Here is a 14,217-nt window from a genome sequence, read left to right as displayed (position 1 = left end):
TTCGTCTTGCTTTGCCTTGGTTCGACTGTTTTCTCGCGTTTTCTTTCTTTCTATCTTTTTTTGCTCAGCTCGCTCACGGTGTGATCACCTCTGTAAAGTTTCTGTTTTTTTTCCTTTTTTTGGCACCTCTCTTTTTTCTTTTTATTATTTTAATGGAATTTTTTACTTTTATAAAAATTTTGTTATTTTTTTATTTTTATACTTTTTCAAGATTTTTTTAAAAAGATTTTGTTTGAGAGTTTTTATGAATTTTTTGATCTTTTGGTGATTTATGGTGGCTTTTTTGACTTTTTTGTGAATTTTAAAGCTCTTTTTCTAAATTTTTATGACCTTTTATTGTTTTTTTGTGTTTTTAAATATTTTAGTGATTTTATGTGAATTTTTCTAATTTTTTGTGTGAGTTTTTCTTATTTTTCTTTTTTTTGTGTATTTGTGTGATTTTTTTTGGATTTTTCCTACTTGTTTTGTTTTAGTATCTTTCTATGTTTTTTCAATAAATTTTCTTTTCTCTTATGTTTTAATTTTTAAAACTTTTTAATGTTTTTTAATTGAAAGTTTGAATTATTCTCTTCTTTTTTGGGGATTCTTATTTGGTTAAAGAATTTTATTCATTTTTCCAATCTTTTTTATGTTTTTTTGAAATAAATAAACACAAAGTAAAATAAATAAAAATTTAGTTAAATTAATAAAAAAACCCTTACCTTTTATTACCTGGCAACTTGATGGCGACTTCAAAGCAGCACTGATGGCGTCGAAGGTGGGCCGGATACCAAGGGCACGTAGAGGAGCAGGGGAAGAGAGAGGGTGAAGGCAGCACCCTGGCCCATGCGCGCGTGCGCACACACACACACACACACACACACACACACACATAGAGAGAGAGAGAGAGAGAGAGAGAGAGAGAGAGAGAGAGAGAGAGAGAGAGAGAGAGAGAGAGAGAGAGAGAGAGAGAGAGAGAGAGAGAGAGAGAGAGAGAGGCCACTGTCAACGCCAAATGAGACATAGAGAACGTGGGAGGGAGGGAGAATTGGAGCAGATTGGAGTAGAAGAGAGAGAGGGTGCTATTGTGTTGACATTTTCATCTCTCTCTCTAAGCTGATGTGGAACTTCTTACAGGGCCCAAAAGTGAGTCCAAATTTCTCTTAATGCCTGACAAAAGAAGTGAAAACCTGAGGTAAGACCTTCCCTACACTCATTTGTCCACTTGTTTGTGTGATGTGATGGGGAGGAGCTGGGAGCACAACGGAAGAAGAATACACACGCACACACTCACACACACACCACCATAGCCACACATAGGTTGAAGGGGGAGAGCCAACGTACTGTTTGCCCCCTTTTTTTCTTCTCTTATCTTATGCACTAAGGCACAATACACATTGTACTTAGTGTTAGTGGCTCACACAAGTGTATAACTGTACACTTAGGGTTAGCGGCAGTTAGTGATGGGCGGTCGGCCACATGGCCATTAAACCTAACATTCTCCCACTTGATGGCCAATGTGGGAAACTATAAAAATGGAAGAGCACCACTCTTCACCCAATGCCTATCAACTCACGACAGTGTTGAAACTGATGGGGCTGGAGAGACTCTTAGTGAGTGCATCCGCTGTGTTCTCTGACGTAGGAATCTTCACTAAATCAAGGCTCTTGTTTGCCAGGCATTCACGACTTAAGTGATAGTGCACATCAATGTGTTTCGTTCTGGAATGAAACACTGGATTGTTAGCCCAGGCAATAGCACTTTGACTGTCACAATGAAGAACTTGTGTACACTGCTCCAATCCAAGATCTTTCACTAGGCGAGCAAGCCAAATAGCTTCTTTGCATGCTTCACTCAATGCAACATACTCTGCCTCTGTGGTGGTAGAAATGGATGTACAGTCTTGAAGAACAGAAATAGCAGAACCAGCAAATGTGTAAATCCAACCTGTTGTTGATTTACTACTGTCAACACAGCCTGCATAGTCACTGTCTACAAATCCCTGAATGGATGACTCTCCACGACCATAGCATAACTGTCTATCTGCAGTGCCACTCAAGTATCTGAGAATCGACTTGACAGCATCCCAATGCTTTTTACCAGGGTTAGACATAAATCTGCTGACAACTCCCACTGCATGTGCAATGTCAGGTCTTGTAGCCACCATGGCATACATGAGACTACCACAAGCTAAAGCATAAGGAATTTTAGCCATCGCAGCTTTTTCCTCAGCAGATTTGGGACAATCTTTCTTGCTAATTTTCAAATATGCAGGCAATGGAGTACTCAAGGCCTTCCCCTTCTGCATGTTGAAACGATCAAGAACCTTGTGCACATACTCTTTTTGAGAAAGGTACAACAACCTCTTCTTACGATCACAAGTAATGCGCATACCCAAAATGTGATTGGCTTCACCCAAATCTTTCATGTCGAATTGACTTTTCAGCTTGGTTTTCAAGTCAGCAATGTCCTTCTTAGAATGACCAGCAATAAGCATGTCATCTACATAAAGGATAAGCATAATAAGTTGTCCATTTGGTTGTCTTTTCATGTAAAGACATGGATCCTCATTACTGCGCTTATAGCCTAGGGAATGCATAAATGCATCAAACTTTTGATACCATTGTCTGGATGATTGCTTCAAGCCATAGAGACTTTTCAGAAGCTTACAGACCAAATGTTCCTTGCCCTTTAGCACAAACCCTTCAGGTTGTTGCATATAAATCTCTTCCTCGAGATCACCATGTAAGAAAGCTGTAATGACATCGATTTGATCAAGCTCCATATCTTCAGTGGCAGCCAAAGCAAGCAACATTATTAGTGTCGTCATCTTGACCATTGGAGAAAAGATTTCCTAGAAATCTACACCATATTCTTGCTTGAAACCTTTAGCCACTAAACAAGCTTTGTAATTCTCAACATTGGATGCAATCTTCTTCTTGTAAACCCATTTACAAGGCAAAGCTTTCCTAGCTTTTAGCAATGAAACAAGTTCCCATGTGTTGTTCTTTGCAATACTGGATAGCTCCCTCTTCATAGCATGTTCCCACTGAACCTTATCATTGGCTAGCATAGCCTCTTTATAACAAGAAGGCTCACCACTATCTGTCAGCAACACAAAGTCCACGCCTCGAACAGACCGTTCTGGAGGATGTGAGACTCTTTGAGATCTCCTCGGATGATCAGAGCTTGTACTAGCCTGTGTAGTAATTGGCTCTGGACCTATCTGTGCAGGAGGTGATACATCGGAAAACGTCACTTTTCGGAATTCAACCTCTTTCGTTGGCTGCCTATGCATTTTGGTCTCATTGAAGACAACATCACTGCTACGGATTACTGATCGACTTTTCGGATCCCATAAACGATACCCAAATTGACCATCTACACCATAGCCAATAAAGATGCATTTCCTGGACTTAGGGTCAAGCTTAGCACGCAACTCCTTGGGTACATGTGCATAAGCTTCGCAGCCAAATGTACGGAGTTTTTCATAAGACAACTTATGTCCTGACCATAACTCCAAAGGTACACGAAACTGTAATGAAGCATGTGGTGATCTATTGATCAAATACACGGCTGTGTATAATGCTTCAGCCCAAAACGCTTGCGCTAAATTAGCCTGTGATAGCATAGACATAATCCTTTCTTGCATGGTCCCATTCATTCGTTCGGCAACACCATTTTGTGCAGGGGTATAAGGAGCTGTAAACTCGTGCTTAATTCCCCTACTTGAACAGAAGTCTGCAAACTCTTTGGAGACATATTCTCCACCATTATCTAAGCGTAAAGCTTTCAACTTATGTTCAGACTGAGTTTCCACACTAGATAAGAACTTTTTGAAACAAGAAAAGGTCTCATCTTTAGACTTCATGGCATAGACCCAAACATGCCATGTTGCATCATCAATGAATGTAACATAATAGGACGCACCACCATGGGATTTAGAAGGCATAGGCCCACATAAATCACTATGCACAAGCTCTAAGGGTTTTCTTTCTTTGTCAAAAGACTGTGTACGATGTGCTCGTGTTTGCTTACCATATTGACAGTGCTCACAAAAGGGAAAATCTGAAAATGACAAAGACGGTAAGTAGCCCAAACGAGAGAGTGTCTCCATTCCCTTCTTTGACATATGTCCTAACCGGCTATGCCACAAAGCAACAGTAGCTCGGTTACCAAAAGAACACTGTTTTTATCATATACATAAAGAGGATAAAGTGAACCAACTTTAGAACCATGGGCTATAATAAGATGACCCTTCGCAATATAAGAAGACTGCTGATGAAAAGTGACTTTGTAACCCAAGTCATCAAGACCTCCAACAGAAATCAGATTGCGTGTCAAGGCTGGAACATGATGCACATTATGGATGATAAACTTCACCCCATTTGCCATAACCATGGCAATATCACCTATGCCAACAATGTCACAAGAGTAGCTGTCACCAAGTGTAACATAGCCAATGGTTTCCTCGTATGTAGTAAACCAATCCCTATGAGGTATGACATGCAACGAAGCACCCGAATCAAGAATCCATGTATGGGACACTTCACCACTAACAAGTAGCTCTGTTGGCATAGAACTCTGCAAAGATAGAGTTTCTTGTGCATCATAAAATACATCATTATTTTTAGTCAACATATTGATGTCTTGTGCATCACAATCATCTTGCACTATGTTCAGTTCTTCAATCTTAACCGAACTCTTTGGTTCTCCTCTTTATCATCATTGTCTTTGCCTTTGCCTTTACCTTTGTCACGCTTCCAAGCATAACAATCCTTCTTTATGTGACCAAACTTATCACAATAATGGCATTGAACATTACGGCGACCACGAGACTTTGATCTATCTTTTGATGCATCTCTATTGCCCTCTTTCTTGGACTCACGTTGCAAAGAACGGCCCTTACGTTGCTTATCATCCCTTTGCACATAATGAGCTTCGCCATGATGCGAGCTAGTCATGGTCTTTCGACGCATCTCCTCTGACAAAAGTGCACTAGTAACATCATCGTACTTTAGCGTACCATTAGGAGCAGAGTTACTAACAGCTGTGCAAAAGATATCCCAAGAGGGTGGCAACGAACAAAGCAAAAAGATTGCTTTCATGTCATCATCAATGGTCATGCGCTGTGCACGAATCTGGGCAAAAAGAGAATCAAAATCATTGATATGGCTGGCAATGCTAGTTGACTCTTTCATACGAAGGTTGAAAAGTTTTCGCATCAGGAAAACCTTATTGCTAGCCGTATCCCTTTCATAGGTGTCGCATAATTTCTGCCATAAAGCATGAGCAGTCTCGCATTCTAACACTGAAAAGTACTTCGACTCTCCAAGGTGCAATCTAATCGTAGACCTGCATAGCTCATCAAGATCCTCCCACTGAAACTGAGTCATGTGCATATCTTTAGTTCTAGCCGCATAGGTAATAGGCAACTTTTGCTTCTTTTGGACAAGCACATCATGCATTTGGTTCTTCCAAAGCTGAAAATTAGTGCCATCAAACTTCTTTATGTCATAAATGTCACGGTCTGTGCTAGTAGACATGGTGACAAAACTACCAAAAGATTCTGTGAAAATTTCGGCAGAGTCTCCTTTGTATTTGGGACTATGTCAACCAAAATACGAGACAAAATGACCAAGTATGTCACCCACAAAGCATAAAAGAGAGCAATGCCTCTCAAAACCACACTGTATAGAGAACAACTGAGGCGCATAAACAGTCAAACTGACCATAGACTGTTTATGCGCCCGGTGGAAATGCTCTAGGGAAGCTGAACTTGCCAATGGTGAAATCGGAATCCTGTTTGCAGTCTTGAAAGTGCGCGCGCGAGGAAACGATTTTGAGAATGAAACCGCTCTGATACCAGATGATGGGGAGAAGCTGGGAGCACAACGGAAGAAGAATACACACGCACACACTCACACACACACCACCATAGCCACACACAGGTTGAAGGGGGAGAGCCAACGTACTGTATGCCCCCTTTCTTTCTTCTCTTATCATATGCACAAGGCACAATACACATTGTACTTAGTGCTAGTGGCTCACACAAGTGTATAGCTGTACACTTAGGGTTAGCGGCAGTTAGTGATGGGCGGTCGGCCACATGGCCATTAAACCTAACATGATGGATGTATCCAAGTGAACCATGACAAGTTGAATCCTTTGAGAACCGCCATGATATATCTTATCAAACCGTAATGTGTTAAATCTAGAGAGAACCACCACGATGTATCCAAGAGAGCCCATCTTGTAAAGCGTAGAAGTATCGAGTGATTGTCACGATTTTTCCCAAGTTTGGATTAAGGGGGTACTTGTTGGGGATAAAGCCCAACTTGGGCGGTCACCTCCAATGTAAAAACATGTAACTTTATTTAATACTTTAAAATGCCAAGCTATATGAGAATATTATTTAGTTATATAAAGATAACAAAAATGAATTGAAAATTTTGAAGAAATGGTGGCTATTAAATGCTCGTATTTTAAATGGCAACATATTGTTTTGATAGATTTTGTGGGCTTTCCCACTTTGGTAGATTTTGGACTTTCTACTATGTTGTGGCACATAATAAGGATTTAATCTTTGGGATAAAAAATTTTAAGTCCTTTAACAACCAAGAACCAATTTTTTATGATTGGCTTCAACATCTATTTTTGCAAACAACTGAGTTGAAGCATCGATTTCGGAACTCGACCCTCACTCACATCACCTTGAGCAGTATGTGAACAAGAAGAGATGAGATGCTACAAAGATACATATGGCCCAATATATTGAAGCTTTTCTTAAACCTATGTATGATTGGGAATTTAGTTGGTGTAACAACAAGATGTGTTGTTGACTTAAGTTGAACTCTCTCTCTCTCTCTCTCTCTCTCTCTCTCTCTCTCTCTCTCTCTCTCTCAAGTTAAACTCTTCATATAAAATCTTGCAACCAAGCACAACATCTTTTACAATGTATATCGTAATCTACATTTATGGAGATGATTTTCTAATTGTATTCATGCACGGGTTTAGACATTGCCCATACATCATGTATATAGTAAGACCTACCCATCAGGGGATTTGGGAGGTAATTTAGAGAGCCTTATTGAGGAGAGAGAAAAGGAGGTGCATCCAATGAACAACAAGCCAACATAACATAGAAATAGGAAGAATTAAATGAAAAAATGCAAAAGAAATAGGAGAAACATGAGGTAAAACCTCATTTTTATGACGTTTGAGGTATGTATATGTGGGCCGAGGGTCTGAATGTAGTTAAGGTACTAAAAGACAGCAAAGACCTCATTTTTACGACGGTTGAGGTATGTATATGTGGGGCGAGGGTCTGAATGTAGTTAAGGTATCATACTCCCGCCACCAAAAGCTCTTGCTCCATTAACTAAGCATTCAAAACTGAATTCCCTCCATTGGAAGCAAGTTCATGCTTTCTTCTACCACTCAGAAAGAGCCATGGTTTCTTCTTCTTCTTCTTCTTCCCGCCCTAATAGCTCTAGGGGTTGTTGTGCCCTGTCCCCAACCAACCTCGCCATTAGTCTCCCAAGGAGGCCAAGTAGCACCATAAGCTCTATCACTATCTCAAACTCCATCAATATAGATATTCAATGGCAACAACAGACAATATACAAAGGTTCTTGGGTTCTTATGCAACCAAGAAGGAGGAAAAGATCCTCAACAACAAATCTATTTTGTTCAGCATGGAAAGCACGAGTGCTAGATTTCAAAGTGAAGGTGGGCAAGAAAATTGTTAAGGAGGTTTTGGTACAGCATGTCTATAGTCACTCTGATGTGATTGCTAATGGCGAAGATGTCTTATTTGCTTATCATCCTCGATGCAGCTGTAATAGCCTTCCATCTCTACATTAGGAAGAGAATGGAGTCTAGGAGGACCTCTTTATTTGGAAGTTTAAGGGAGTCAAACCTGTAGTGTTAAGAAAGCAATCAAAGGAAAACTTTTGAATTCAAACAGGTAAAACAGCTAGTTTATTTGAATTCAAATTTCCCCCCAAAATGAAATTTAAAATCTAGCGGGCAAAAGTATATTATGTAACATATCTATGGAAACAGGTTGGCGTGTAGATTCTAGATCTATAATCTCCGCTCAAATCGGAGATCATATGTAGGAGTTATGGAAGGACGGAAATCATAAATTTGTCCTCCCCCTTTTTTGGGGGAAAAGTGCATCCTTTGACCACTCTTACATCTCTCTTACACACCCACCATTCTTGCACACATGGCATGTATCTATTCGTCCAAATGTTAATCACCTCCATAATCTCACGGCAAATAAAGAGGTCCTCCTAGACCCCATCCTCTTCCTAATGTTCTTTCTTTCATACCTTAATGTTCTCTTATTTCTTTTTTCTTTTTGAGGAGGTAGAACAATATTAATAGAGGTAGATCAAGTTCTCATAATTTCTAAATTCTATTCACTAATTAGACTAGGTGGTCTATTACATTTTGTTGTTGCAATTGCAGATGTCTATCCTTCATTATACGGGGAATGGGAGCCACTGAAGTGTATTATAGGTCTCATCACTATAATCCACGCTGACATTGGTGTTTTACAGTATGATGGAAGAATTAGCAAGAGTTTTGCAGATGAGGTAATTTTCTTCTATGAGCATTTCTACCAGCTCAACCAGAAAAATAAAAAATGTACTCTGGTTAAACTCCCTCTCCCTACCACTTGGAGTTGTATTGATTGGCTAGTCCCAAACACCACAGTGTGTGAAGCTCTTAGAAGCAAGCTGTTTAGGGATGTGCAGAGGTCCCTACAAAATTCAGTGCCCACTAAATTGGTAAAGATAGCTAAATTTTTTTCCTATCAGTTTATTCGTGGAACTATTTCACACCTGCCACATACATGTCGTAAAAACAATGTTGGTATGTAAATCTCTAGATGCTTACTTCTATGATAAGCTTCTTGATAGAGGATGGTATGTTAAAGAGGTGGACGACATACATTGCGAGGTTGCACTGGACACTTTGGTGGTCAAGTACATGATCGGCACACAATCCCTTCTCATCTCCATCTGGTACGACCGCTCTTAAATTGTTGCACGCTACTCTAAGTTTATTCCTATTGATCAAGAGTCGGCATGCCTTGAGAACAATGGTATCATAGATGTAAAGGTATTAGACAAAGAGCTCAACCGTGTGACAGTGGTCACGATAAGAGGGCAATGCAACCTTCTGTAACTTCGGCATGACATCGTGGACGAGACCATGGAGAACAAGCCCTCGCAGTTCTTTTTCTTAACTGGTGGACGCAAAGTAATGCAACAAAGGAAAAAAGAGATTGTCTGTAAAGAACTAACTGGCCGAGTCCAAATTGTGCCAATGTAACTTGAATGAATCTATATTCATGACTTCCATTCCAATGTTTCTCGCAATTTAAATCTTTTGTTTCAATTGTGAGAAGATTCCCACAATTTGGTTATATCTTTATTTCAATTTTAAGATGAAATTGTCTCACTACCTCTATCCCTTTGTTACCTGGAAGTGTAATTATTGTATACTTTGAACAACATATGCAGAGCTTGATATATAATCTCTCTCTCTCTCTCTCTCTCTCTCTCTCTCTCTCAAACATACACACACACACACACACACACACACACACACATTTCCATGGCACCACATTGAGAAATACAAAGAATCATATTAATGTAGATAGTTAGCATTTTGGAGAGTATTTGTAGATACAAATTATGAAAGAGTCAATGGGATGAAATAGAAATTCTGGAGATAAGGGATCAAAATGTTCTCTAGATAAAAGTCATGCTCATAACCTTCAAATGAGGGTGGAGAGAGAGTGGTACCCGATGGATTTAGCAAGTCCTTATGGGGTGTGTCACCTATGTTGATATCATCGTATGGGATGTGAATTTGAAAAAAAGTTTTATAGTACAGGAATACATTTGGTTTGGTAGGGTGGTAGTGGTCGTCAATGTAAACACACTCCTTCTACGAATACAAAAAATCAAATTGCAAACGTTCAATTCCCACTACGTTGCAAACCATATTTACAAGGGGATTGAGGTTTCTTTGCAGCATATAGGACCATATCGCAACTTGGAACCTTGAAGTAGAAACTGTATAAACTCCTTGGTTCTCGGACGCACAATGGCTTTTTGATCGCCTATCCTGAATGTGTGCAGGTTAACAAGTTCTGTCTGGGGATCATACGGCTCCCAAAACAACAACAATCCGTTGATGTCCAAAATAATTAGTCTTTGCAAACATTTTGTAAAACAAATAAGTAGTTAGACAATAGGTTGACTTTCATATTCTTTTACATTGTTTATTATCGGAACAATCATGCCAATGTGTAGCAAAGGTCCATACTGTTGGGTTTGCCTGCCATCGAGGTTGTCTGTCCAATGTTGACTCGAGCTTCTCTTGTTCTTTTGTTGTTCAAGACTCTTGTGTCTCCAGTGATGAGGGCTCCATTGCACCTGAATTAGCTTCTAATGTACTATGATTTTTATTTTTTTTGTCAGGCATAAATGACTCTTGATTTTTAAGCTCAATAGGTGGAATTGTGGAAGAGGTTTGCTCTACTTGAGGTTTAGAGTGTTCTTTCTCAGCCCCTCCCTTTGCATAAACTTCTTCCTTCTGAAACCCTCCAAGTGCAGAGGGAGTTTCAACATTTATTACTTTGTCAGCCCTTCAATCTGTGTGATCTTGCTCCTGTGTGGGCTTCCCCTCATTTGGAATTTTCTCATTGTCAAACTCTTCCTTTGCAGCATTTCTCTTCTCAGAAGTTCCTCCCTCCTCTTGCTCCTATCATTTCTTAGCTGTCCTTATGAAATCTGATAACTCTACAATGTGGTCATCCAATAGGGTATGTTCTGCATCCATGCTCACGGGATGTGAAACTGCAAGTAGATGCTTGATTAGGGTGGCACGATATCGATGCAAATACTCTATAGTGTACTTCTCCAATGCACTCTGCAAAAGACAAAAGAAAAACAAAAAGGAATTGAGACACACTTCTGTCCAAACTGTCACAATGTTATAGTAATGTTGTACAAAATGTATACCTTTGACATGAATGGATTTAGTGCAAAAAAGCTCTGCAGTATATACTCAGCATGGAGGAGGCACCTCCATCCACACAAGTTGCCATCTATCTGTAAAGGCACCGTGACTTTCTTAATTTCTGACATGTACATCTCTAGATTTTTGCATAGCCTTCCATATACGTGCAACAGTTTTTTAATGCATCTGCAAGCAGGAGGAGTTGGTATAAACCCAACACAATAATTGTCTCCATACTTTATCCCAAAAAAAACCAATTTATAATTTTCAATACTCACAGTCTTAATTCTAAATGCGTTCCTCAATTGAGTTTAGTGTCAAGACAGCTGGCTTGTCAAGTTCAGTGCAAACGAGGCTCCAGTGGCGGTTGCTCTCATATGGAAAAATTATGGTTGTTACTTGCAGCATTGGAAAATGGGCAAGCCACTTCTGGAATGTATCGATAGGGATGTTTTTCATTCTAAGCAAGCTAGAAATCTGGGAATCCAAGATCTATATTTCTGCATGGCTTTTTGCACATAGCTGGCTCTTGATCAAACTACAAGACAATTACTAATTGTTAGTCTCTAACCTCAAGGCTAAATAAAAATATGTTGAAGCTGGTGAAAGCATCATACTTTAGTAAGATATATACAATTTATCCATACAATCTAATGCAAGTCTTCTTATACCATCTTCTAGCTGTATATCTATTATTAATCCCTCCTCCATAGATGATAAAATTTTGTTGTTGCAAACATCAATTTTGTGTGTAATAATGTGGTAGCTATTAATCTCTTCTTTTATAACATTTCCTGCCTTTTCCTTCTCTTTTAGTTTGTTCATCTCCTCTGCACGTCAATTTTCCTTGTCAGTCCTAACCCTAGTATTTACATCGTGGGTGACTTCTACAATCTTCACCGCCTCTGGCTTTGATGGAGGAATAAGCAAAATTTCCTTCATTTTATTGTCTATAAATTCTTTGGGCTAGAGCAGCTTATCATATCTCCACCTTACTCTTTTCAAAGTTTCACTGTCCTTGTCCATAATCGTTACCCTGTGTGCATGTGCTGCAACATATGTCATTGAAATATTCTAGCAAAAAATCTTTTGCTGCCTCTTGTAGTGCCAGCAGTGCAACAAGTTTCCACCTCATGGTCACAAAACATGCTTCCTCACATATTGACCTGATTAGTCTTTGGAATGGAAGCTTTGGTACTAGAAGCTCGATACATTTCTGAGCCTTCCTGATTTCCTTGAACAACTTGATGTGTTTTTGTAGTCTGGTCTCTTCTTTGGCGAGATTTCAAGATTTTCATGGGCTTTTCTGGTCTCTTCTTTTTACTAGTACAAAATCTTCCTCCTGCTATAGCAGCCAAACCTAATCCTTTGCCTGCCTTTCTTGCAGACATCTTTGTTCTTGCCATTTACCTGTAAGACAATATCTCTGTGTGTGTGTGTGTGTGTGTGTGTGTGTGTGTGTGTGTGTGTGTGTGAAAGTGGCATTATGGCACATGGGGGTGATTTAGCAAAAGATAGATTGATATCTTTGCACCATTGTGCACACTAGTCATTGAGTCATTGTGCCATAACATTAAAATTCATTTTTATTACACATAGGGACACACACACCACTCTCTCTATCTCTCTCTCTCTTTCTTTTTTGTACCATGGCTCTACTTCTTCTCGGTGGTTTCATTCCCATTTCTAACTCTCTATGTGCGACAAAGTGGCATTATGGCGCACGCATGACGTTTAGCTAATAATAGAATCGTCTCCGTGCGCCATTGTGCAATCTCGACAAAATTATGGGTAGTTGTCATTTTGGCTTATGTAGTAGTTCCAATAACATACCATTTCCAATTTAGCGCGCACACACACACACACAACACTACTCTCTGTCTCCCCTTTCCCTGTTCTTAATCTACTTCCCTCTCTATGTCTCTCTCTCATACCTGCAAGTATATATAGAATTTAGGTTTCTCTAATGGACATCAAGACCTTCAGTGTTGTCACCTTGTGCGATGCTCTTGTGAGATGTGCTTTCTTTCCCTCTCTCTCACACTCTCTCTCTCTCTCTCTCTCTCTCTCTCTCTCAAGTATGCAGGCTGTATCTTCTTCTTCTCTCTCTTCTCTCTCTCTCTCTCTCTCTCTCTCTCTCTCTCTCAGGTGTTACAATAAGCATGCCAACAAATATTGTACAACCCAATAAGTGTGAAAGTGACCTCTCAATCAAAATTATACGATGTAATAAATGTCCACTGATTAATTTTAGCCGTCTGACGTGTAAAACATGTAGTTATTTTTCGTGCATGACGGCAACGCTACCATGAACGATTAGATTATGAGAGAGAGAGAGAGAGAGAGAGAGAGAGAGAGAGAGAGAGAGAGAGAGAGTTAGGTAGAGCTCGTACACACACACACACACAGGTACACAAAGTAGAGAGTGAAGGCTTGAAGTGTGTCCAAGGTCCAATGAGGTTCTCATCTCTGAAAGATTGCCATGTCAAGCCCAAGAAAAGGTAACACCTACTGTTGTTTATATCTTATAGGCGCGGTTTAATGTAAATTTAGAGAGAGAGAGAGAGAGAGAGAGAGAGAGAGAGAGAGAGGGACAATACTTTCACTTGTCTTATGGCACACGGACGGGGTTGCTGGTCTATCGATTGTCGTTCGTGCAACGTAGAGCACACAATGGGTATGTAGGGAGGTAGGCACTCAAATAAGAGGAGATGCTCTACTAACCTCTTTAAAATGCCAACATGATTTATGAGACCAATTTGTCACAAAGAGAGAGAGAGAGAGAGAGAGAGAGAGAGAGAGAGAAGAAACTTTATTTGTTGTCCTATGGTACGCATATATGTAGTATCAATCTATCGATTGTTCCTCACGCTCCATGGGACATATAAAGGGTAGCAAAATAAAGAGAGAGAGGAGTTGAAACTCAAATAAAATGAGTTGCCCTAGTAACCTTTGTAAAATGCCAACATGACCTATGAGACCAATCCGCGAGAGAGAGAGAGAGAGAGAGAGAGAGAGAGAGAGAGAGACCAACATCTCGCAATTTAGAAGAAATGTATCATAATATTTAATAAAAAAGTCAAGTGTTGGTGTGTCTCAATACTTACCTATTATTTTATGTATTATGTTTTTCTTAGGATTAAAATCTCACAGAATGAAGAGATAGAGGGTCGATCCAGAAATTGTCTTGGG

The sequence above is a fragment of the Adiantum capillus-veneris genome, chromosome 1, assembly GCF_014529385.1.
Source record: "Adiantum capillus-veneris isolate H3 chromosome 1, ASM1452938v2, whole genome shotgun sequence".
Classification (NCBI taxonomy): Eukaryota; Viridiplantae; Streptophyta; class Polypodiopsida; order Polypodiales; family Pteridaceae; genus Adiantum; species Adiantum capillus-veneris.
The sequence above is the reverse complement of the archived record's forward strand: the minus strand, read 5'-3'. Positions refer to the sequence as shown.